Source organism: Lissotriton vulgaris, unplaced genomic scaffold (assembly GCF_964263255.1).
Source record: "Lissotriton vulgaris unplaced genomic scaffold, aLisVul1.2 SCAFFOLD_5290, whole genome shotgun sequence".
Lineage (NCBI taxonomy): Eukaryota > Metazoa > Chordata > Amphibia > Caudata > Salamandridae > Lissotriton > Lissotriton vulgaris.
The window spans coordinates 31,017-58,125 of NW_028241188.1; the positions used below are offsets into that span (position 1 = coordinate 31,017).

Genomic DNA, 27,109 nt, shown 5'->3' on the forward strand with positions numbered 1-27,109 from the left:
GGATATTCTTCCTTAAGGCTAGATTATTGCTTGTTTTTAGCTTTAGCCGTTTAGAGATAGCGCAAGCCTTTTTACTTTTCTTTGCCTTTTGTTTGCCCTTAATTTTAGTCTTAGAGGTACTCCCCCCCCCCCCCCCCCCCTCCCCAATTGATAGATTGGCAGAAATGTCATCTTCGGTCTCTGTTTCAGCCTCATAATCCTCATAGGAGTCCAGCTCAGTATCCATTGAAGTCCTAGTATGTACTGCGGCTTCATTTTGTATCTCGCATTCATTGTCCTGGGCTTCTGGTATCCCCTCTAAATTGTTTGGGGTGAGGTCGCAAGAAGCTGGCTTAAGTAATGGTTGTACAGTTTCACCATTATTGTCACCAATGTTAACCTCCAATGCCAAAGGCTGTGCACTCGAGGGATCAGTAGAAGATTTTTCCACACCAGTATCGATTTTAGCATTAGAATTAGAATCGGCATCTTGGCTGCTTGGGGTCATTATTGCATCCCCCCCCTGTTGTGTTGCGCTGGGATTTGTAAGTGCTTTTTTTAGAAGTTGTGCAGCAGTCTCTCCCGCTGCCCCCCCTGTTTTTGCTGACGCTTTTGACCCAGTTTTATCTGCCTTAGGGGTCAAGCCCTTGGTCTGTTACCCAGCTGAAAAAATAGGTGACCTCAGTACCTGTTTAGCCGTTACAGCTGAAGATTTCTTTTCCCCCGATGAAGCAGGACCCTCGCTGCTCTCTAATGAGGCGTCCTCGATAAATGCTACCGAAATCAGCGGGGGGAAGCCGCTGCCGCGGTGGACGTCAATATTACTGCCGAGGGCATGATGGCAGTAGCGGCAGGGGCTGCCAGGGGAGGCCGTCGCCGTCGTCGCTGCCGCTGCCGCCTGTTTGCTGTTCCTCGTTTGGCGTGGCAGCATTGGGTTTGGATTTTTCGGAGACATCCTTCGGAACCACAGTACGCCGGCAGTCACTCGCCGGCTGAAAGTAGGACCAAACCAGCCGATCCCAGAGTTGCTGATCCGTCCTCCAAGCAGCTGCCGTAGCAGCCAAGCGGCATCCGAGAGCAAAAGCATCGGCTTGTTAGGAAAAGAGAAACCATCAACAAAGGTCTCTTTTCCAGGAGTATAGAGTCAGTATAGAGTCAGAGTCGGAGTATGCACAGCTCAGCTCGTCGCCGGAATAGTCCCATCTGAGTTTCTCGTTTCTCCCGTAAGCTCTGGAAATGTAAATGTAAATGTATAGGCATTTATATAGCGCACTACTTACCCGTAGGGTCCCAAGGCGCTTCGACCGCTGCGAAACCCTTCCTGGCTTCCCTGAGAGATGGTCCCTTAATGGGTATCTCCAGGGTGAGACCAGGCATCCCCGGCGGTCTGGTGGGGCCGTTAGTGAAGATGAGGCAAGCTAATGCCCAGAGTTGCCGAGTGTGATCGCTGATCAGAGTGGGCACCGAGGCGAGAGAATTATCGAGTCCGCTGACCCTGGTCCAGAAACCTGCCGCGCCGGGAATCGAACCCTGGTCCCGGGCCGTCCTCTGCTCTCGGGTCTGCCACCTCTAACCAGTGAGCCACACTACTTCACTAAAGGAGAGGTGAGCGGAGCTTGCAGGTGAATCAGCCGGCACGGACCCTCACTCCGCCATCTTGGGTCCCCGCCTACCCTCATTATTATAATGGGGGATTTTAATTGCATCATGGACTATAAAATTGACACAACTAAGCCGTATGCTCACCACAGGATGCACAAGACCAGGATATCTATATTAGACCTATGTCGGACACATAATATCAAAGACGCCTGGAGACATCTGTATCCAAATATACCAGGTTACACGTATTGCCCAGCACCCCACAAGATGTGCACTAGATTAGACATGGCTTTAGTCAATGACAAGTTATTGCAGGCTGGCTCTATGATCCTTTGCCCCCGGATATCTTCTGACCATAACGCACTAATAATGATATTTGACACACCAAGCACCAGGACACCTCCCAGACCATTCTCTTTCCCTAGACACTTAATTTCAGACCCAATCTATGTGACGCAACTTAAAACCCATCTTAATGAATTTATAAATATTAACAAAAACTCAACTGGGTGCTGTATGGTATGGGATTCCTGCAAGGCAAGCATTAGGGGCTTTACACAAGCCTATGTGTTTTGGCAAAATGCAGAACAGAGGCAACACAAGATCACACTATTAGAAAATATAACTAAACAAGAAGAATTACTAGTCAAAGCTCTACAGCTCAACTCCCCAGCAGTCATAGAAATTAATTTAAAACTTAGTGCACTGAAAACTGACATAAAATCTAACTTTATTCAAAAAATTAGTGCAAGGATTCATAAATTCAAAATTACGCAATATGAGGGTGGGGACAAAATTGGTAGAATTTTAGCCTATAAAGTTGAAGAAGACAGAGCGGACACCCTAATCTCTAATATTCAAGGACAAGGGAATAAACTATATAGTCAGCCACAAGATATACTTGATCAATTTGCTGAATACTACAAAAATGTATTCACTCCAGATAGCCCTGCAGATCAGGACTTAGTTCAGGAATATGTCGATGAATATCCATTGAGCACAGAGAACCTATCAGGCTTGGGAGCACTGTCTAACGACATATCACTGACCGAACTACATCAGGCTATTAACTCCCTACCGACCGGAAAAGCGGCAGGAGAGGATACGATACCCTTGGAACTTTATAAAATCTGCAGTTCAGAATTAGAACAGTTACTACTAGAAGTCATACAATCAATCGGACTAAATGGAACGGCTCCCAAATCCTGGAATAGGACAAAAATAATCTTTTTCTCAAAAAAAGGTAAGCCTAAGGAGGAGAGAGGGTCATACCGACCCATCTCTCTGATAAACACCGACGCGAAAATATTCGCTAAAATCATGGCACTTAGACTAGTACCATATATGCCCAAAATTGTTAACCCGCAACAACACGGGTTCATCTCTGAGAGAGATACAACAATACATGTAAATATGGCCATTACCGCGTTCGACATCGCGGAGACTGAATCCACCCCACTCGGCATGATCTTACTAGATGCTGAAAAAGCTTTTGACCGAGTGGGGTGGGTCTATCTCTGGTGTGTGTTGTCCAAAATGGGTTTTGGGGGGAACTTTTTGAAGGGTATAAAAGCACTTTATGACAAACCTACCGCTTGCATCAGCTATGGGGGCCTGACCTCACCAGAATTTCCCATTATGCGCGGGACTCGGCAAGAATGCCCTCTCTCACCCCTTTTATTTGCCCTCTCACTTGAACCCTTCCTGCTTGCCCTCCACTCTCAAAACCTGATTGTTCCTTTCAGCTCCGGTTCACAGGAGCTGAAAATGACAGCTTATGCGGACGACATTGCAGTATACACCACCGATATTGCCAAAGCGCTGAAAGGAATATATATTGAGGCTGGGAAATTCGGGAAGGTGTCAGGCTACAAGCTTAATCTTCAGAAGACGCAAGTTATAGCTAATCATTCCCCTACCGTGGCTATTCTCGAGATCTGCAAAGAGGCAACCTACCTAGGGGTTAAACTAACAGCTAGACTACAAGATATTAATAATATAAACTATAATGATCTGACTAATAAAACTACTCTTCTTTTGAAAAAATGGAATAAACTGCCTCTGAATATGATTAGCAGAATAAATCTTATTAAGATGAAAGTCCTACCAAAGTTTGTTTACTTATTCCGATCTATTCCACTTGCATTAAACAATAAATTCTTCCAGCACCTAGACTGGCTCCTGAGTAGCTTTATATGGAGCTACAAAAGGGCCAGAAGGTCATTAAAAATGCTGAAAAATAAGGGAGGGCTGAACTTTCCAGACTTTAAACTATATTTCTGGTCCTCGTTTTTTACACGTCTACGTTCCCTATTGCATGGAGACAGAGCTCTTTTTTTCCATTCTTTTATGTTGAAACAAGACTCACAATTCTTTTTGCTCAGAATTAATGACCCAAATTATTACAAAAGGGTGAGATTTAAGACTGCTAGAGACATCGCTAGGATCTGGGTTAATATACTAAAATTTTGCAAAACAACCTTTTTTCACCCAAAATGACAGTTGTGGTGTAACCCAGGTCTCCCGGCTATTTTTACGGATACTATCACTAATAGTTGGGCGTCTCTTGGGATTAAGACATTGGCGGATCTATACGGCTTACAGGGGTTTCTAGAATTTAACACGCTCAAACAGTTATACGATCTACCGGAAGCTACAAGATTCAAACACATGCAACTGCACAACTATTTGGTTAATAAGAAAAAGATACAAAATATCTTTGAATGTGACATATGGATTTGTCTTTATTGAAACAAAAACAAATCAATTATTAGCGAAGCCTATAAAACACTTAGCACGTTTAAAACAAATGATGGTGATAAACTGGCTGCGAAGTGGAGCACCCAACTAAGTTTAAATATCACTTCTAATCAGATAGAGCACTCCCTGGTTAACATAAACAACCTTGTACGATCATCTAGCCTTCGGCTACAACAATACAGAAGGACCTGCATGCTCTACTACACACCCGAAAGAATTTCCAGATGGTCCCCGAACTCCTCCTTTAGCAGTCGTACTAAATGCCCTAAATGTTCGACCGAAGCAGCCAATATAGTACATATACTGTATTCCTGCCCCAAACTTAAGACCTTCTGGGGGGATATATTGAGTGTTCTTAGAATAAAAAATATCTCGCTCCCCACCATCACGGCTGCTTCGGTCCTACTAGATCTTAATCTTTCTTCACCTTCACAATCAGCCCTAACCACTATACTTATCTCATGCGCTAAATTAACCTTGGCTAGGGCCTGGATAGATCCGGAACCACCGACGGTTTGGAAGTGGTGGACACTAGTAACAGAGATACATGCCATGGAGTTAACCCTAGCAAATCTTAGGGGAACACGCTCACTGATTAAATTCAATAGAAATTGGGGTACTTTTCTAGAGTAAAATCTTATTCAAATGCTGTATAATTGTTAAGTTTCTCTGGTTTCTTTTTTTTCTTTTCTGCAAAGAAGAATACGTCTATAGTTTGATTTTGTAATAGGAATTCTTTTTACTGTGTTCACATATCAAATTATTTCGTCTACAACATATATACTTTAAATGCCTCTCTGTATATGTATATGTATATGTATTAAATTATCTACGTATTTTTGTTGTCTTCTTCTTTTTCTGTCAGCCCGCTAACATTAATAAAAAAAAATTTTTTTAAATAAACATTTAATACCTGGTTTCAGGGGAGTACTAAGTCTAAAGTGGAGCAGATCTAATTGTTAACAGTGCTTGCAAGATTATCTGCAGTCCCTTCTAACTTGGGCGTAGATTATTGAAGATAAGTGCAGAAAATGGAGCGAATGAATTTGGACCATGTCTAAAAAGGTTCCTAGACCCTGGAGAAGACTCTCCCATCTCAATACAACAAATTAAAGCAGGAACCGCAAAATGATCTGACCTAATAGGGGGTATTGGAAAGTCTGCCTATGCAGTTAATAGATTAGAGAAAATCGGATCTAATAAATGTCCCTCTATATGGGTAGGTGCGTTGACTAACAGTTGTGATGCCAAAGCTTTGAAGTCTCCAATAAGAGTAGGCTACACCGTTATTAGGATTGACAAAATGAATGTTAAAATAACCCAAAATATTGACATTGAAACATACGAGAACATAAGGGGATAGCATCCTCCACCAAAGAGCTCCATCTAAAAGCAGACCCTGGTGGGTGGTAGATCAGTGAACCAGAGAAGTTAAAATTATTATTGTGACATAATGAGAAGATCACACACTCACAGTCTGGAATGGGGAGATAAACTAACATGAGAACTTAGACTTAAAAATAATTGCAACGGGAAGGAGCCAAGCCGGCGACCAAGATGGCCGCGTAGGGAATCGGCTACGCCGACCTCCGTTCCCTGCTACCACATCCTGAAGCCTATCCTATGCCCGAGCCCCACTCCCTGATTCGGGAGTAGAAGCGACGCCTGTCGGAGCTGCCCCGGGCTGTCTCGGTGGTTTGGCGGCAAAGTTACACTGCCTGGAAGGACGGGGCCTTGTCCGGCGCTGCAGCCGGGGACTCGGTTGATTCTGCGGCCGCCCGGAGTGCATAAACAATGGGGGCGCGGATCGGCTGACATCGGTCCGGCCCGAAGTGCAGACGTGCCTTTCCTGGGACTATAGGTGAGCCCACTGTATAATTCGGGCAGCGGTGCTGGTTAGGGCGGCCGGGCGCTTGTGACACGCCGGCCTGACCCGAGGAACTGCATATCGGAGCTGCGCAGCGTCGAAGCTGCCCTGGGACACGCATAGCCGGGGTCGTGGAGAGCTCTGTGCCGGCCCGACCTGTGACTGGAAGCACCCCCGGGGCAATCGGAGAGCCCACTGTGAACGGGGGAACGGTGTAGAAGAGCTGGAGGGGTATAGACGCCCAACACCGGGCCTGCTTGACACTGAGGTTCTTAAGAGAGGTGGTGCCTAGGGAAAAATGGAGACTGTGCCAGCTCATTGGGGCCCGCAAGTGAGATATGACATGTTGGTGCGTACATAGAGGAAAGGACTGCTTAGACCGACTTGGAAAAGCCCCTCTATGGATGTCCTGTGCTGCCAGTGGCTGGATTCAGGTTGCGTGGGGTGCCTGCAGAGTGCCCACTTGCGGCGCTGTTTCTGAGAGGAAGAGGGGGCACCAAGGATGTGGCGCGAACGGTGTAGACACGACGCACTTTCCAGATCGATAAGAGGGCACTGAGGAGAATATCTGCCAGGCACAGCCATAACGCAGGAGAGCTCCGGGAGGTACGCCAGTCATAGTCTATGGGAAGAGGGACGCATTGCCTGCATCATCTGCCTTGTCTTATGCCTATTGATTTTTTGCTATGTGATTTTAATAATTTTTGTATATGAATTGCAAATCATCTTTATAAGAATAGACAATAAGAAAAGAAAGTGTTAAAACAAAAAAAATAATATATATATATATATATATATATATACACAATTTTTGATTAATAAAATGAATAATTGATTTCTCAATCTGGGTAGTTAGTCTTTGTACTATTGGGTGTTTTTATTATTATAATCTTTATTAGTGTCCATATACACTGTTTTGCATTTTCAGCTTCTTCCACTTGGCTATAGACCGTTCTCAAATTAACACGCCGGTTTCACTACAGGGTCTAGGGGGGGTGGGTATCCTAGTGAGAAATTCCTTCCCGCTGACTGTCCAGGTCACGTGGGATGATAAACGAGGCAGATATATGGGCATTTCAGGGTTGTGGGAGGGGAAAACTGTTACTTTCTTGTATGTGTATGTTCTGCTGGGTCTGCAGGCTGACACCTTCAGAGACCTCTGCGCCATTTTCTTAACTCTGCGTGTGGGGTTGCTGATTTTAGGTGGAGACTTCAATGCTGTAATGGATGGTGGAATGGACAGATACCCAGCTTGAATTCTGCTGCCGTCCCAGAGGTGGTTATCAGACTTTGTAGAAACAACCGGGTTTACGGATGGGTGGAGATTGAGGAACCCAGGTGGAATGTACTACACACACGCCTCTGCTACGCATCACTCCTTATCAAGGATAGACAATGTTTTAGTACCAAAGTCGCAGGCAGCATGTGTCCGAGAAGTGCGGCATGTGGGCCGGGGGATCTCCGATCACTACCCAGTCTGGCTTACGGTTTAGATGGGACAGAAAGATGTAGGCAGGATCGCCCCCATAAATGCCTGGCACTTAAGAGACCCCAACACTAAGAAGGAGGTGACACAGGTCACGGTACGGTTTTTCCAAGAAAATGGCGGCGCAATCCCTATGGGAGGCGTACAAGACAGTCATCAGAGGGGATGTTTTATTGTTGGTCTCAGGGTAGAAGAGGAAAGTCTGGGCGGAGGTGGACAGGATAGAGGCGGAACTCCCGAGGGGTCGCACCGTTTGAATCTCCTCAGAGATGAATACAGAAACATAGCTAGAGAGAGGGCTAAAGTGCAGCATGCAGACACCCAGAGCAGGGTCTATGAGCATGGTGACAAAGCAGGGAAACTGATCGCGTGGTTGAAGAATGGAGAGTGGAGGTCAAGGTTGGACGTTTCTTGGGGCCATGTTTGTTGAGAGTAAGGAAAAGGGCCAGCTCCCTTACGATCAATGAGTCGCAAATATTATTGTTCTTCACAAAGATGGCAAGCCCAGGACGTCGTGCTCTTCTTACAGGCCAATCTCGCTACTAAACGCTGAACCTAAGGTACTGGCAAAACTGCTAGCGACCAGGCTGGTCAAGGTCATTACCACTCTGATCCACCCAGGACAGTCTGGCTTTATGCCGCGCCGAAATACAGCCCTTAACTTACTGAGGCTGTACGGGATTCTGGGAGGTGCACCTCATATACACGAACCGGCGGTTCTGTTGACACTGGATGCGACTATGGCCTTTGATAGGGTCGAGTGGCCCTATTTATTTGCAGTTTTGAGGAAGATGGGTATCGACTTCGAGTTTATAGGTTAGATCCGTCTCTTGTATACGGGTCCCCTGGTCAGGGTTGTAGTGAATAACTACAAATCCGCTGACTTCTCTCTGGACAGGGGCACACGTCAGGGGTGTCCTCTGTCCCCACTATTATTTGCACTGGCGCTTGAGCCGCTGGTGGCGTGGGTCCTTTGGGACCAATCGATTAGAGGACTATGTTGGACGCCAGAGTGGGAAGATAAGATCTCGCTGTACGCAGATGACATTCTGCTGTATCTCATTACCCCCAGGAACTCACTGATTAGTTTTCTTGATGTCCTGGCCATATTCGGCAGGTACTCTGTTTCGCCATCAATTGAGCGAAGTCGGTGCTATTCGTCCTAAGCGGAAACACCCCGGCCATTCCGAGTTCCTGCCCGGTACGAGTTGAGCCGGTGGGATTTCGGTACCTGGGTATATATGTGACTAGGGACCCGAAATTGAGATATGATAATAATCTGGGGCCTCCTCTGGTCAAATTTCGCCGGGATGTGATGAGGTTGAAGTCGAGACCGCTCTCCCTGCTGGGTCGAGTGGTGCTGTTTAAAATGATGGCCCTTCCCGGCTTCCTATATGTGCTCCAAAACAGAATGGATCCGGTACCCGCCACATATTTCACGGAAATAGAGTCCCTCCAACGACAACTTCTCTGGGAGAGCAGACCCCGTTTCGCTCTCTCCAAGCTTACTCTTCCCTGGTACGAAGGAGGGATCGGTTTGCCGGATCGGGGGGGGGGGGGGGGGGGGGGATGTACTTTACAAGGGCACTATATGCTAGGAGCGGCCGATTTCCCCTTGTTGGGCCGGCGGCGTATGCGGTCCACGTGTGGCATGCCGCTACTCGATTCATTAAAAGGGTGGGGAGGCTTACGCTGGGGACCCCGTTGTGGAGTTCAGAGAAACTGGGACGTTTGTGGAAATCGAAGGGCTTTGACAAATGGGATCTCATCAGGATCTCACAGGTTAAGGATATCTGGGGGAAAGACGTGATCCTTACATTCGAAGCCCTGCAGGGAAAATACCAGCTGCAGGAGAGTGAGCGTTACCGATACCTCCAGGTCAGAAACGCCCTATTTACAAATATTCCCAGGGGCGCCGTACTCCCGGAGGCCTCCCCGTTCAAAGACCGGGTCTTGGAAAGCCATATCCCAGAAAAAACTATCTCACTAGTATACAAAAAACTGATCAACCATATGGGAGATCCGTTGGCGACTCTTAGGGAGCAGTGGGTCGCCGATGGCCTAGTACTGGATGATGAGGACTGGAGAGAGGCAGTCGCCACCCCAAAAGTAGTGGCCATCCGAATGAGACTTAGACTGGTGCAAATGAAGATTCTCCATCGGTCTTACACCACAGGACCTCGGCTAGTGCGGATGGGGCTGGCGGAGAATGGGGAGTGTCGGAGGGGCTGTGGAGAGATAGGGACGTTCATGCACATCTTGTGGCACTGCGTAGAAATACAAGACTACTGGGTCAAAATCCACGATAAGATGCAAGAAGTGATAGGGGCGGAGTTAATGTTGGAGACCCGTCAATGTGTTCTGAATGTCTGGGAACCTACAGACCTGACCTCATATGGGAAACAATGGGTGACCCTGGCGTGCATGATTGCCAAGCGTAACATTGCTCAGCTGTGGGGTGCCAGTCAGACGCCCCAGATTGGGAAATGGATGGAGGATCTAGACTGGTGCATGTTATGGGAGAGGTCAGTACATGTTGGGGGAATATATGTACTCATCCAGATATTAGAGTGGCGTCAGTGGAGCTGGATTCCCTGTGATCCCGTAATGTTATTCTAAAGTATTATTCTGACGCATGATACTGTATATTTGACCGCTGTGAAAACAAAGCTTGTCACCTGATGCTTTTATTTTGCTTATGTTTAATAAAAAGATTTTAAAAAAATAATAATAATTGCAACACCTCCACCCATTTTCTCTGTGCAGTCATGTCTAACTATACAATAATCGGCGGGTGAAGCTAATGCAATATTGGGGTTGGAGTGTTCATGCAGCCAGGTTTCTGTAAGAAAAACTGCATTAGGCTTACAGTCTATTAAAGAATTTAACACTTTAGGTGATGCTGCGCCAGGGAGCGACAGTTGAAACTAAAGGGCAGTACTTTACTTGCCTGATATCCTCCGGGCCAGCCCCGTAATTGTAACCGCAGTGAAGGCATCCCTGTAAGTTATGAAGCGGATCTAGACTAAACATACAGACTGGCGGCGTTACCAGGCAGAGAGAGCGAAGCTGACCACTCAACAAAGAAATCCTCCCTGGCACATCAGGGCCTCAGTGCCTGTGTGGTGCAGGAGGGCTTTCATTTGGTGCACGCGTTTCCTCTGTTTAAATAGTGAATTTAAAGGAGAACTCCTTGCAATGGTATTAAGTAAATAAGTGGGGATGCAGTTAATTGGGTGCAAATCGTACTTGCATGCAATTGTAATTTGTGGAGGATTACCAATTTCATCAAGGATAATCTGCCGCCACTGACATGACATCCATGTTTGATCTGCTCTTCAATTTTCACCTTCACTGTACCAGTTCTAAAATATAATGTTTTATCTTGGCTGACCCTGATGCCTATGTATTTAACAGAGAACAAGCTCCAGGGAAGGGGGAAATGTTGTGCAGAGGGTTGCGTGCCCAGTGTAGGTGGAAATATTGTAGATTTATTCCAGTTTGTGAAAAGACCAAACACGTGCGAAAACCTATAAAACTCTCAATTGACTAGGCTAAGGTTCATGGTGTGATTGCAAATATATAGTTAAATGTCATCTGAGTAAAGGGAGATCGTAATTAAGCTTTCTGACATTATTTCTGATTGTGGAAGCAAGTGACTTGATTGCCATGGTTAACCGGATTGGGAAAGGGGATATCGTAGACGACGTAGACAGACTTTTTTTGCTGGGGTCAGAATAAAACAATCCAATTCCTATAGTGGTTCAAACATCAACCAGGAAGCCCCATTCCAGTGAGTCAAACACATTTGTGGTGTCAAGAAACACTACCACAGCATCAAGTTGTGATTCCAGTTGGTGTGTTTACGCAAATAAGCTACATAGATTCTGGGCCATGGACCTCACAGGAATACATCCTGCCTCGTCTGCCAGTATCATTTGAGGCAGCACTGATTTGGCTAGAATCTTAGCATCTTCATTCATAAGTGAGAGTGGTCTTTATGAGTTGCCTTATTTCTGCGATTTGCCCAGCTTGAATAAAGTAATGAAGTGTCTCTCATGCAGCGAGGATTTGGGATGCTAGCAACTCGTGGTTCCTCATCCATCTGTGGTAATCTAGGATTTAGAAGCAGAGAATATTCTTAATAAAACTAATTTGGAAGGTCATTATCAGGAGGCATCTAGGAAGTGTTGATGCAAATAGCCTATCCGGCCAATATTATTTGATTTAAAAAAATTGGAGAGGTCAGTGTGTGATGGAGTTTAATTGAACGTTTACAGATTAGTTTAGTATGTCCTAACTTTGGAGAGTGTGTGTTGAGCTTCATGAACTGTGTTGCCTTTGTCTGACAATTTGCAAAACATCATTTGCTGACTAAAGGAAGTGTCCTAGTGCTTAAAGCGTTCTACCAGGTGTAGGAGGCTGGGTTAGTATATGGTGCACACTTAAAGGAGTGATGCACCTTACAGTAATTCAGGCAACCCTTATAGTGATTGTAGTGGTCTTTGATAACCTTAAGAGATGTCAAAGGGGTAGCTGTGGAGAGCAGCCCACAGGCATATCTTGTAGGAGTGTAAAGTAGTTTGTTTTTACCACATTTAATAAATAGTGTAGATTAGATAAGAAAGAACCACACAGTGTTTATGAAGCATAAGTATATTTATTACACAACACAATCACTTGGTATATCGCCATGTCCCGAGATATCAATAATACACATAAGAATACTTCAAAGAAATCAGATAAGTAGCACACATATACACTTGTCCAAACCGTATACTAGTGAAGTGGAATGCAAACTGCAAAGGAGAATGGAACTTGGACTACAGGACTTAGAAGAGCCTGGAGAAGCAGGAACCACCCAAGGTAAGTACCCAGGAACCCCAAGGAGGCTGTGTGTAGAGTGGAAACACAGACGCGTATTCAGTAGAAGCCAATGGAGAAGTCGCAATTTTTAAGACAATGGACCCTTCCCAGAGGACCACGAAGAAACCCTTTGGAGGATGGAAGATTCGAGAGCCACTCCACCCGTGGATTTCCCAGGAACCAGTTTACCTGCACCAGGGTAAATGGGTGCATAGGGATGAAGTGACATCGGAACCTGTCATAGATGGCAATTGACGACTAAAAGAAAGGCCTCTGTAGAAGTCTGTGACGCTGTCCGGTGGAATTCAAGTTTGGATTCTTGAAGAGGTGAACCCGCAAGCAGAGGGGACAGAGTCTATGCCACTCGGAGGTGACCAGGAGGCACGGAAACACAGAACCACCACCTGTGTTGCTGAGCCTCCGCAAATCTGTAGGGAGACAGGAGCAGCAGGCCAGTCAGCTTCGATGCAGTCCCTGCAGATCCAGGGAAGTGACTCCTTCACTCCAAGGAAGATTACTCCAGATGTCCTTGATGCCCACAGATCCCTGGAGAGCCTGAGAGAAGCAGAGACACAGACGAGGCTGAATACTTGCATAATTCTGAGACCTGGAGCAGTAGGAGCCTTCCTTGATGCAGTCTTGGTTCTAGGTGAAGTCCAAGTGTCCTGACTGTCGAAGAGTATCTTGGTTTAAAAGGTGAGTCTTGTTCTCGACAAATCTGAGGACTGACCCACAGAGGAGTCCTTAAATACCCAAGAAAAGGGTTGGAACAACTCTGGGATTGCTTCCAAAGGAGCGGCTGGACAGAGGGAAGTATACTTCCCTAGCCTTTGTTCAGTCTTGCGCAGGAGCAGGAACCAAGGGTTCCTGAACTGGCTCAATATTGTGTATGCAAGGAGGGCACCAATTGTGCTCTTCAAAGCAGTCTGGTGGCCCTGGAAAGTGCCCCCACCCCAGCCCAGTACACTAAGTCCTGTCTGGGAGCTGGTTACACCTTCCTGTGACAGGAAACCTATTGTTCTAAGTTCTATTGCTCAAGCGCAGCTCCTCATTAGGATGGCAGAACAGTGTCTGGGTTTGCGGCAGCAGTACTAGCTTGCAGTCAGACCCTGAAAGGCTGTAACTGGGGGTATATGAAGATCTTCTAAAGGGCCCCCAGCACATGGGATCATACCTCCAATCCCAAAACCGGTGTTGGGGTATGATTCCCACATGTTTGATACCAAACATGACCAGGTTCGGCGCAGAAGTTATATAGGTAGACATCTCGTAATGACTGCAGTCCACTACATGTCTTAAAATGGCTGACCTAGCTTACAAAGTCTGGAGAATCGACTCCAGGGTTTGTAGGGGTGTCCTGCTCATGCAGGGGCCCCCACACACTTATAACCCAGCACCCTGCCCTCAGGACTGAAGGGCCTACCATTGTAACTGTAACTGTAATTGTATTTATACAGCGCTTACTACCCCATACAAGGCGTCAAAGCGCTTTTCGGCGGGGTGACTTATAGGTTTTAAGGGCAGTGACTTCAGCTATAAGCAAATGTATATCTATTGCGAGAGGTGCAAGCACCATTTCACACAGGCTGCAATAGCATACCTGTAGTCAGTTCAAGTAGTCTCCAATGGGTGGCACAATACATGCTGAAACCCAAGGGAGACCCCTGGTGTATCTAAGCCCTGGGTGCCTTATTACCATATACTACTACATTTATTACCATAAACTGTCACTTTTCCGGACTACACTCCCTCGTGAGTAAAATGGTTTTAGCGCTGGGATACCCACTGGGTGACTACGCGCTCTACAAAACTTTAAATAAATAAATAAATAAATAAATACTAGGGACTTTTAAGGGTACCGTAGTGGCCAATTGTGGAGGTACGAAAGCACTTACCAAAGTCTTTTTGGGTGAGAGAACACAGATTATGGGGTCCTGGTTAGCAGGATTCCAGCAAACTACAGCTAAAACATACTGACACCAAGCAAAAAGTGGGGGTAACCATAAAAGAAAGATCCTACATTCCTACACCAGGCCTCTCACATTCCTGCTATATACTTCCCTTGCATGGCTGCTCAGAGGTTTCACCTCTTGCTCAGCTACTTCGTTAAAGTCAGAGAGTTTTGACCAGATATCAGCCAGTATTTAGGGGCTGATCAGGTAAATGTAATTAGTTTCAAGTGGCCATATTGCTCCTTCAAGCTTATCAAAGTGTCTCAAAGTTTTTTCTGATCCCGCATTGCTTTTCCCTTCACACTACCCTCTATACTTATGCCGGTGAGCTCATTATGTTTAAAGTATACAGCCATTTCCGTCCTTGTTTAATATTTAAGCACTGGGTCTTGAAGTGACTGGAGTGTAAGGTGAATGTAAATACTCTACGCTGTGAGGGTGGTATCGTTATGACCATCTTGACTGGGAACGGAACGGATCTAAGAACGTACGTGGCAGATGCACGATCTACTGGGTCCAAGCACAAACATTCTTGTAAGAACCAATTCTCTAATCTAGTCTAACCATGTTCTATGTACCGATGATTTGTGTGCCGTCTCTTGCTATCGAATGTGCATTCCTTCAAATGTCAATCATGTTATGGGTCTCAAAAATGTCTCCGTTTAGACTTTGCAGTATGATGAGCATGTGTCAGTTGATGGTATCGATCAGTTAATCGGTTTGGCACATAGTTGAAATCATCTCCCTAAAGTATAGTCTGGCGTCATAGATAAGCATGTGCCCTATAGCTGATGAATAAACCAAGAGTCCTCTATATTGGAGCTATAAATATGCAGATGCAGAATGTGTTTATTTTCTAATTACCTAGTTTTCTATCTAGTATTTCTCTTGGCCAATAGAAGTGATAATGGCGTTCCTCGTTTTATAATAATGGGCATTGTTCAGCCACTAAGAATTCCACATAATTAAGTGAAAGTGACAGCCCATTGTGCTTGATGTAATTTAGGGACATGTACATTTTATACCAGTTGCTCCTTTCCCTGTAATTGGATGTCTTGTGTTTACATCGTACTTAAAAGGTGCTTGTGCCAGTTGTCTTTTCATCTGTTTAAGTACTATTTCCCTGTGCTCCCTGCTTCCACTCACATGAGCCACCCCAATCACCTAGTGCACATTTTTTTCCCGTATAACCCACCCATTAATTGAAGATACTAATCTATAAACTATTGTAACACTCCATTTCATAAAGGGGTTATCCTGGTCAGTGGTTGGGAGTGGGATGGCAGTGGGGTGGGGGCTAGCACCTCCACATGAGCGGCGTTTGCTGGAGGAGCATTCTCTCTGCATGGACCCTTATATCTTATTTATTAAGGCTTGTCTAAAGTATGCACCTATTTCTTTACCCCTCATCCACCATTAGCTCATGTATGCTCCTTTTCAGGTATCACGTTTTACCTGCATTATGCCTCAATGAGAATAATTTCAAGCTCACAGATGGTCATATGGATAGAGAGTAGCTGGTGTTAGAGTTGTCTAAGGCACTGTATTGATGTCTATAATCAATGAGCCATTTAGTGGAAAAGTAGTCTGCCTCTTTATGTAGTGCAGGAAATAATCCATATGAAGCGTCTACTCATTCACTAGCAATTTCTTCAGAGGTTATAGTGGACCGTATTTATTAGTGTGACATTTTCTTTCTTCGGGGTCGATGGAGAAAAGTCTGTCTGCCACTCATTGTGACTGAACTTCTCATCAGATTCTGGAGAACCATCAGGAACCAGGCCGGCGAAGCAGCTAGAAACTTATTACTAGATGGTTTGGCACTTTGGTAGTTTTTTGCAACACATGATCTTTGTAAGGAAATGCCTCTTTTTGGATGATTACCCTCAAAGTTTTGGATTGCTGCTGCTGTTTTTTGGCCTACTATTGAACCCTTTTGACACTGATCAGGTAAACGCTTAGGAGTGTCAATTCCTCTTTTCTTGCATTGTGACCACTGCCATCAGAACCGGCCTGAAACCTCTGCTTTCTTTTCCCCTTACAAGCAGGACACGCTTCTTGGTTAAGCCCACGGTACTCACAGTATGATACTGTAATGGCCTGAAAATTCTGCCATTAAACAGGACATGCAAGCTTATCCCCTCTGGGGACCTAAAAGGATACAACACTCCACAATACTTACCCAAGAAAGGAACACCAACACTAAGAATAAATCTATAGCTCTTGCGGAGAGGCTCGCACACAATAACAACAACAATAAAATATCACAAAATACCACAATGTATCGCAACATATTACAACATATACTCAAACTTCCTGGTTAAAGGCGCTGTACGGGAGGCTATTTCCCGCTCCTCTCCGATTACAGAATACTCACCCAGGTAGGACTACATTTATCCAACGCATACCTCTCCTAACAAGGCTGGGGGTGGAAGAATTAGAATTTCGCTCCTTGCTGGGAGCCAGACAACCATCCGTATCAACAATTACCAATTGGAAGGGAACTTCTCCGTCCTTCCATAAGCATTTGGTGAAAAAGGAGCCCGTTCTCCATCCACAAGGAATACAGACAAATAATCATATACTCTGGGGTTTCTTTTATTACACAATGATAGGATGAAAGTAAGTATAAGTCACAATAAGCCTTCTTCACATTAGCACCTAAGCAATTGCTAAACACAATCAGTAAAACATATATAGAACTTATATGTATATAAATGTATTGGATTTGAAAATAAAAGATAGTTAAGCAAGATCAGTAAGAATATAAGAGTTAGTGGAACACCTCACCAAGTATCTACACATCCCGCTTCCACTTCGCCAGAGGGGAGTTCGTTTCTCCAGCCGAATTGGGATTATTTCGCTCCACTGTCACAGCTGCACGTCTGCCCTGCGATGAACTTCCGGTGTTCGAGACTCAGACACCCCCTTTAGTACCAATGGAGATGTAAGATGAGGCTCCTGTGAGCCGCGCCCCCTTTCCCCGTCAGATTCCGTACCACTCCGCACCAAGGCCACAGCTTCGGCTGGCCAAGCGTATGTTAGACTCCGGAGCAGAGTGAGCGCATTCCTCCGACAAGAACCGGTTTCTACCAGCATACAAAGTGCAGATAACAAGTGAAAAGCATAACATGGCTTCTCACCTAGAAAGGCTCAGAAGATAGCAACAGTTTAGAAAATGGAGTCCCTTAAGCATAGGCTACTACTCTCGTAAATGAGCAAAATTAGTATGCAAGACGGCATACGAGTTTGCCAAAGCCGATAGGCAAGCACTACCATGAAGCAAGATAAAGTCGGAAACAGAAAAGGCATAATCGAGCCCTACTTAGTAGCTTATTCATACTATGCAGGCCTGCACATCATTATATTAGATCATAATATACTGAGATGGTGATGGGCAATGGTCATAATCGGGCCATTCAACCATATAAATGGCACATTCATTACAGGTGGTCAAATGATTGGAGACATTTGTGCGATCCCAAGAGTCCATTATCGTGCTTGTGACATATGATGCATATAAGTTTAGAGGTCTGTGCTGTTTACCGAGAAAGTAGATTTACAACCCGCTAGAAAACGTTGTGGCTGAAAAACACGTGAGTGTAACACGCGATGGCAACAAACAATTAACGTAACACAAGAATTTCTGGAAACATATATCATGTTATTGTTTCCGTTACAGAACTTAAAGAGTCTTCCCAAGAGAAATTGATCAGATGAACCGATACAAGTGATATTTCAAAGTTAAAAGGTAACAATAACGCAAGTCGAACAGTCTTAGTGACACATTAAAGAGGGTCAAAAACTTATCATGCCCTATATTTGTATTCATATAGGTACCCAGCCCCGAAGCCCTGAAGACGAGCCTGAACAAGTATATGGACAGGCTCAGAAACGCGTCGGCTTACAGGCTTATGACCCTGCATTCGTCCTAAATCCGAATGCCCTTTCATTGCGCATAAGGCTTTTGTTTTGTTTCTTTCAAACAAATTGAATGTTTGTTGTATCAGCCGCCCCATGCGCAATTAGGCAAAAGAAAAAGAAAAACAAATATTCTAGTGGCCTGATATAAAATATGTGGACAGGGTACTCTCAACCTCAATGAGCGATTTATGTTTAAATGTTTTTTGTGTAGAAGTATATGAATGTGTAATTCGTTTTTGTCTTTCTAAATAATGTATACTTTGAGTTATTGTAAATATGTGTTCTTGTGCAGGACAGTAAGTAATTCTTCGGACTGTCATTTAAACTGTAAAAATTATTGCAATTTCTTTTCTAAAATTCTAAAACATAACGGTTACACATAAGGATTAAATACCTTAGTGTATGATTCTGCCCAAAATAAAAAAGGAGCAGAACAAAAAAACGAGTGACCGGGTCCTCTTCTTTCTTTCAATTCGTTTACCGAGAAAGGGCACCCCCTGTAGTGGCCCACCTGCCACCACCTGGTCCTGGAATAGCCAGTGTTTTTCAGATTCTAAGCGGTGCCACTCCACCAAGTATCTAAGTTGGGTAGCTTGGAAATATAACTGAAGGTCAGGTACCCCCACTCCCCACCCCCTCTCCGGCAGGAGAACCGCAATCTGGTGTCGGAATTGTGGTTTGCACCTGTGCCATATAAATCGTGACAGGTCTGCCTGAGTCTGCTGGGTCCAGCCCTGCGGGGGGCGGAGGGGAAGCATCTGAAAGAGGTACAGGATTTGGGGGAGGATGGTCATTTTGGTGGCTGCAATCCATCCTAGCCATGAAATTGTGCAGCGCTTCCACCTGTTTAACGCTCCATGTATACAAGTGCGATGGTTGGAATACTTAACTCAGAGGTAGCCTTGATAGTGGGAGCTAAATGGACCCCCAGGTAGGGAATCGCTTCTGGAGCCCATACCACCAGGTGCTCCTCCTGCAGGTGGGCAAGAGTGTGCGGCGAAAGGGAGATATCAAGGGCTAGAGAGTTGTCCATATTTATCTTAAATCCCGATCCTAGTGCAAAGCCGTGTAGTTCAATAAAGAGGGCACGTAGGGCCGTGATTGGGTTGGAGAGAGACAGTAGGATGTTGTCTGTATAAAGGCTTACTGTATGGACGTCCCCCCCCCCCCCCCCCCCCCCCAAATTTAATCCCAGATATTAAAGGATGCTGTTGACTTCTACGCGCCAAGGGTTCCATATAGAGCGCAAAGAGGAGGGGTGATAGAGGGCACCCCTGCCTAGTGCCTCTCCCAATAGGAAACCATGAAGATGTGTAGCCGTTAACCCACACTGTTGCCACGGGGAACCGGTAACAGTTTAGAATCCGAGTCCGCAGCTTCTCACCGAAGCCAGCCGCCATCACGATCATCTCTAGATAGGACTAATGCACCCTATTGAATGCTTTCTCAGCATCGATGGCCTGGAGCATGTATTCTCCCTGGGTGCGGGACGCTTGTTCAATTAGGTGTAGAATACGTTTGTTGTTGTCGCTAGTCTGCCTCTGCGGAATAAACCCGCCTGATCCGGTTCAATCAGCTGGGCCATGTAGGGGGCTAAGCGGGGCAGCCTTGATACTAGTGTATATCTTAATATTTATGTTTAAAAGTGAGATAGGCCTATATGCGCTACAGAAAGTCTTATCTTTCCCCGGCTTCGGGATAACAACTATCGCCGCCTCTAGCATGTCCCCCCGAATAGCTCTCGTTTGCTCAAAGAAATTAAACAACAAGGTCAGGATAGGGGCCAGCTGGCTGCAGAATGCCTTATAAAAGGCGCCCGTTTAGCCATCTGGGCCAGGTGATATGCCCAGTTTGAGGCGTGAGATTGCAGAGATAACCTCTTCCATCTGTATAGCCCTGTCTAGGTGATCAGCTTGAGCTTGTGATAAGGAAGGCATGTTGGCCTTAGCTATATATTCGGCACTGGCTTCGACATCCAGGGAGTCTCCCGTATAGAGGTCAGCGTAAGAGTCCCGGAACGTTTCGGCGATGGTTGCTCCATCGAATACAGACTCACCCCTCGGTGTCTGAAAGTGTGGACACCTTGCCTCTGTCTGGCTTCCTGTAGTTTGTTGGCCAGTAGCAGGCTGCATCTATCCCCCCGTATAATAGGAGTGGTGAAGCCTGAGGGCCGCGTACTCTACTTTATCCTGTTCCAGGGCAGCAAGATGCTTGGGTTCCACACATAGCTAATGCCAAGCCCGGGATGCACCTGTTCATTGGTGCATCTATTCAAGTTCCACGACCCTTTGAGTGAGTTCTGCCTGTTCGCTTGCTTCTCTCCTTGTTGTGAGCTGAGGATATGGCTTTAAATACCCCCTGGATGACTGCCTTCAATGCCCCCCATTGTGTAGCTAGTGATGTATCGGGTGTAGCGTTAATGGAGACTAACAGCCTGATTCATCAATCTCCCGTTTTGCGAGGCCCTAATAGCGAATTATAGCGATTCGCTATTAAGGACTCGCAAAACGGGATTCATGTAGGATTAGCAAAATTTATTGCGATTCCTACTGATTCCTTATTTGCGATTAGCAAATTGCTAATCGCAAATAAGGAAAAACTCCCCATTCATTCCTGAATGGGGAGTATTCCTTATTTGCGATTAGCAATTTGCTAATCGCAAATAAGATTGCGATTTGAAGGGTGCCAGGGGTGTCCAAAGGACACCCTGTAGCACCCCTCAAATGCACATTTGAACAGGTGTTGCGCACACACATGTCCAGAGGACATGTGTGTGTGTAACATGCAAAAGTAAAAAATGCACAAAAGAGCTTTTTACTCGTTTTTCGCAATTTACCACGAAGTCAGATTTCGTGGTAAATTGCGACCAAATACTGCGAATTTGCAATTTCAAATAGGGTGATGAATTGCATTTAAGGAATCTCTATTAGAGATTCCTTAAATCCAATTCCTCGCAAATATGCGATTTCGCAAATAGCGATTTTTGCATTTGGGATGATGAATCCCAAATGCAAAAATCGCACTCGCAAACGGCCAGATTCTCAGGATCTGGCCATTTGCGAGCGCAATTCAGGTTGATGAATATGGCTGTAAGTCTAAAAGGGCCTTCTGGATCTGGTCGGTAACAGACGTGTGATGCAGCAGCGTGTCCCGGAGGCGCCAGTGTCTGAGAGGTCGCGCTGTGGGCGGTAGTTGAAAAGTGGCCAGGACTGGGGAATGGTCAAAGAGGGAGGCTGTCAGAATCTCAGTATTTAGTGCGTGTACCTGAAGGGAGGAGGAGCTGAGAAAGTAGTCTAATCGTGCATAAGTTTTGTGTGCCCCAGAGTAAAAGGTGTAACTGCGAGTGCGTGGGTGGAAGTGGCGCCGACGATCCTACAACCCCAGATCTTGGAGGTGAGCCCACCCGTGTGTGTAAATACCCCTGCTTGATACGTTCTCTGGCAAGTACGATCAAAGTCGTTGTCGAAAACCATATTTACATCTCCACCCAATAGGTGGCGGTCTGCGGTTGCAGCTGCTTCTTGAAGCGCATGGAGGAGGAATCTGTTTTGTCCGTCATTAGGTGCATATATAGAGCCTACAATGAACGTCACCCCGCCGAAAGAGAACTGATGTGCGAGCAATCGGCCCTTAATCTCCGCCTTTTTCTGGAGTACCCTGCAGGCAAAGGAGCGGGAGACCTGGATTGCCACCCCGGCTGATTTGGTCGTGTTAGAGGAGAACATCTGCGTTGGGAAGGCCCCAGACTTCAACCTGTGGTGATCTTTAGAGAGTAGGTGTGTCTCCTTCAGGAGGCATATGTCCCCCTCAGAAGTAGTTAAGAACCGCCCTACGTTTGATCGGGTTGTTCAGACCCCTCACGTTAAGCATGAGGACTTTAAGTGTGTCATGTGGCATCAAAGGGCAGTGATCGGATCAGGAAGCTGTGCGTGTTGTAAGTCATGGCAATGAGTAGATGGCGGTTTGGCCGCCTAAGGATGCAGGAGCTAAAGAGATGCAAACGCGCAACAAAAGGAGGTGGACGAGGGAACCCATATGCCAAAAAATCCCATACATTTATAGTCCGATGAAATGTCTTAGCCAGAACAGGGGGAGAGGGAACAGGGACAAGTAAAAAGTACCAGGGGGAATGTCCGCCATCCCGGAACATCATGGAGGTCGTCATAGTGGGGCTCGTAGTGTGACCAAGGTGTGGGGTCCGGTTCCCCCCGCCGCCCACCAGGAATCAGAGGGTCAATTTCAGAGAGATGCAGTCCGGTCGATCACTCCGCATTCTGGCTCGTCTCCACCATGGCCACCGCCGCCGAAGCTGTGGCGTCCTGATGGCCTTTTGCGATGTCCGCCGTGTTTGGCTTCCGGGCACGATGGCGTCGACCCTGGCGATGCCACCCGGAGGTCGAGATCTTGGGCCCGGAGGAGGTACTTTGACTATCATCCTCTTCGCTAGGGATTGCGAGACCCAGGAGTCGGCAGGAGACAATGAGCAAGCGCATCTGATGGAGTTTCCTGTTAAATCGGAATATGAGGCAAAATGGGTGGCCCCACGAGTACTGGATACCTTGTTGCCGGAGGTGCTCTGTCACTGAGCGGAATTGTCGGCGACGCTGCATGGTGATCAGGGCCAAGTCCTGGTAGAGCACCGGAGAGTGGCCTTTGTAGGAGATAGGGTGGAGGGATCTCGGCTTTAGGAGGATGTCTTCTTTGGTTTTGAAGTCTTGCACACACTAGGTATCTGCTGGTGGGACGTTGGGCGCGCGTGGAGGGCCTACCCAATGTGCCGTATCGAGGACGATCTCTGTGCTGTCTGAAGCTGCCAAGATATGGCGGAATAGGCCCACTGTGAAGGCGAAGAGGTCCTTGGTGTTGTCTGTTGTCTTCACACCTCGGATCCTAATGTCATGTCTGCGCGATCTATTTTCTTAGTCCTCGAGGTGTAACTGGGTATCCAAATGCTGATCCTTAAGGCTAACTAGCTCCTGTTGCAGTATAGTTATTTTGGTTGCTGCAGTGTTGCTTTTATCTTCAAGTGTTGCAACGCGCTCCCCCACTTCGTCGACGTCTTTCCGGATCTCCTATATTTCAGCCGTAAGGTCTGCTTTCACAGTTTGTAGGTCAGATCTGAGAGTGTTGAAGAGGGATTCGAGGAGTGCCTTAGTAATGGGTTTGTCGCCATTGCTGGAAGAAGGCTGCAGGGTCGCCATTATCGGTGATGCTGTTGCAATGTTAGGGGTGGAATGGGCTCTGCCAAAGATGTCTTTCAAGGGCTTCTGTTTCCTTGTCCTGGATGAGGACATACTCATTCGAGCACCGATGTGCGATCTGCCCCGGTAGATGCTCTGCGAGTTGTAGAAAAGTAGACAGGTGTTCCTATCAGCAACGCTGCTTCTGGTCGTATCCTTCCTCTGTCGCCAGGTCAGGCCAGGCCCTTTACGACACCAGGTAAAGACCTACTGCGTCTCCAGGTCTAGAATCAAACCTGCATATGGCGCCTAGAAATGTCGCCACTCGCGAGGTGAGTGCCATAGGGTGTAACTCAGCACCGAAGATTCCCCCGCCCGGGGAGTGCCAAGCGATCCGCAGGGCCCTTCTTTGGAACGTCTGTCTCGCACCCCTTCTCACCATCAGTCTAGCAATACCTTCACTGTCCTTCCTCAGAGTGTGTGTTCAGCACCGAGTCCCCATCCAGGACCAGTCAAGGGCAAGTGATACGGGCGAGTCATTGTAACTGTGTAGGACGGGCTGCGGCGGAGCAGGTTTGGGCCGCCGCCCTGTGGAGGTGAGAGTTGGCGTGTCCCCTTTTAGGCCGTCCCCTGCAGCCTGGGCTGGCCGCGTTGATGCGTGTCTGTCCTGGTTAAGGAACGCCCATTGCTCAGAGTGACCCCACTGATTGCTCGCGGCGTGGGACGTCTTGCAGCCCAGGCTCGGCTACCAGCCGCTTCCCCCGGTCTGCAGCCTCCGTGGTCAGACTCTCAGTTCCTCTGATGCGGCTTTCACCCCCTTTGTATCCAGACCTTCTTGCGCCCCCCTTCCACTTCTGTAAATTGGGCCCAGATCTTGCTGTGTCATGCTCCTCTTGTAGGTTTGGTGCCAGTGGTGCAAAGGGCTCCTCACCCGTTGCTGCTGCCGCCACTCCCCCAATAGCCTCTGTTCCCTGCTTTCACTTAGATTGCTGTGCGCCCTTTCCAGGCCTCTCGCACCACCGCAGGAGGCCGCGCCAGCTCTGCAATTGCTCTGCCGATCTTCTCACCACCTCGAGCTGTGGAGGGTAATCGTGACGACCGCCTCAGGCACCTATGGCCTCCCTGTGCTGCTGCAACCAGTGTGGAGACTGGCCTCTCACCTCTGCACCGCTGACTGCGGTGGATTCAGCTGCTGTCCCCGGGGCCCCTGACAGGCCCCCTGCGTCACACCTCTGCCGGACCACCCGCACTCCAGACCGCCCGACTCCAAGAGCCCCAGAGTCAGCGGCGTGGTAGCCCAGGTCCGACGAGCGGCAGCCCCTCTCGTCCTCCGGATCGCCCAGCAGGGACCTCTGCGCCGGAAGCTGGCCTCGACGATACCCGATGTGGCCCGCCCCTAAATCCAGGCCCCTGCCGATGCTCAAGTCTCGTGGGTTAGGCCGCCGTCCCCCGGCACGCCTCCGCCGCCAATATGCGTTATCTACCGACGCCCATCGTGGGCACAGGGGATAGCGATGCTGCGGGGTGATCTTCCGGAGGGGTATGTAGTTGTCCAAACCCTCTTAGAGGCTACACAAAGCTGATGTCGGCGGGTGGCAAAACGCAGCTCCGGAGATCGCGTCCTACCTCGCCGCCATCTTGGCCCATTAAGGAATCATTAAATATATACAATAATATCTCACCTCTTTGTATTCGTAATTATATTTTTACTGTAATCAAATAATGCTTAAACTGTTTATCCTATAGATATTTAACCTTTAGCTCACATTACACTTACCTTATATTTATCTCACATGCCACATATACACACAAGTACCATAGAGTTGGGATGTTAACGCTTGGATCATGAGTTGGCTCATAGAAGCAGAACTTCATTGATTAAACAAGCAGGCCTTCATCCCAGTGACACAGGTAACCAGTCTGGTCACAACTAATAATTTAAAAAAACTTGCCACGCTTCCACCGCAGCTTCATATTCTAAACTCAGAACAGGTACAGTAGTCCTTTGTCAGTAAAGAGGACATGCTTGGTGCGTCCATCCAAGTCACAAGACTGGTCCAGGACTTGATTTATGTCTAAGGACAGCCCTTGGTCTCTGCACACCCACTAGATAAGTCTGAGACGAGGGGCAAAAATCAAAAACCAGGATACCATAGAGGCTCAGTTGGGAACTCAGGGCAGGAGGGGACACAAATATACACCGGGAAGGGGACATTAACTAAACGAAAAACTATCATTGACAAAACCCAAAGCCCTCTCTGTAGCTAATAATTTCCAACTGATACCAACCATCCTTTCACTTGTTCTTTTCCAGCTTCATATCTCCTTCTGTCTCATTCCTCTTCCTTTTCCTTTGCCGCCATCCCAGTTCCATGTCCTGGGCTCTTTTTGGGTTGCCTTGAAATACTCTTATGCTATATTCCAAAGTCTGATAACTGAACCGAAAGTGCAGCTTTTGACACACATCTTATTTGTCATCCTCTTCCAATGCTGATTCTGTGGAACTACTGTGATTCAAACGGTTTCCTGTGTCCCTCTTTTTGTCTGTTCTTGAAATGCCAATGGATATCTAAATGAGCCTCTCCTCATTAGATTTATTTACAAAAAGTGTTTAGTAATAGAACCCCAAAACCACTGCAGTCAGAATTTGTGAATTTCTGCAGAACGCTTTATTGCTGGTTTTGTTGGTCAGAGCACTGGTCAACTTACCTTCTCTATTGATGAGATTTTTCTTGGGGATCTCAGTGACCACTGAGGAAAAGACGAAACCCATAATGAGGACTCTTAACCTGTACCATATTTTCATAAAGAAATACATATATTCCAAGCCCTCTCATATTGGACTGGTGTGACGAGATCTTTATTTCTTTCAAAATCTCAAACTTAACGCACATATAGAGATCTCAAATACATTGCAAGGAATTCTTGTCAAAAGAAAGAGGCCTTGGTTTTAATGTCCTTCGGCAACCACAGATTTATGTGCAACTTGTCTCTCTCTGCCGCCTATGTTTTTACCCTGCTTTTTGTTCCACAGAAGCAGGTATGCTGCAGTTTTTCTATTGCATTGTAATTCTAATGAAAACACATGAATTGTTGAGTGGAGTTCATTATCAATTCATGTGTTACCACCATGCATAGAATTGGCCCAACATAACATGGACCACATAGCCACCATAACATGTAGCCACCATAACATGGTCATGGACAGAAAGCAATCACCATTACTTTTTTGAGTTGTCTTCAGAGACTACTGGTGCACTACTATGTAGTTTCTCTTTTCTCATTAAAGTCCATTTGGGTTGGGCACAGGATTCAGATTAACCTTTGGATAGTAACCATTGCTTAATTGTTCCATTCGTAGACATGACTTTGAGAGACTGGGTTGTTGGTATTTCTTGAAAGGGTTTTGAAAGTAGGTCTGAATCTTTAAAGGAAGTCAATGTATAATATAAAGTGTGTCTGAATTTGTGAAAAAAGGGTAGGAAAGCCACAG

The 27,109-nt window shown here is 46.5% G+C and overlaps 1 long non-coding RNA gene across 1 annotated transcript in view; it reads left to right on the forward strand.

Moving 5' to 3' along the window:
• LOC147672089 (uncharacterized) overlaps nucleotides 1-27,109 on the forward strand; it is a 97,473-nt gene that overhangs the window by 22,899 nt on the left and 47,465 nt on the right. The window lies entirely within an intron of this gene.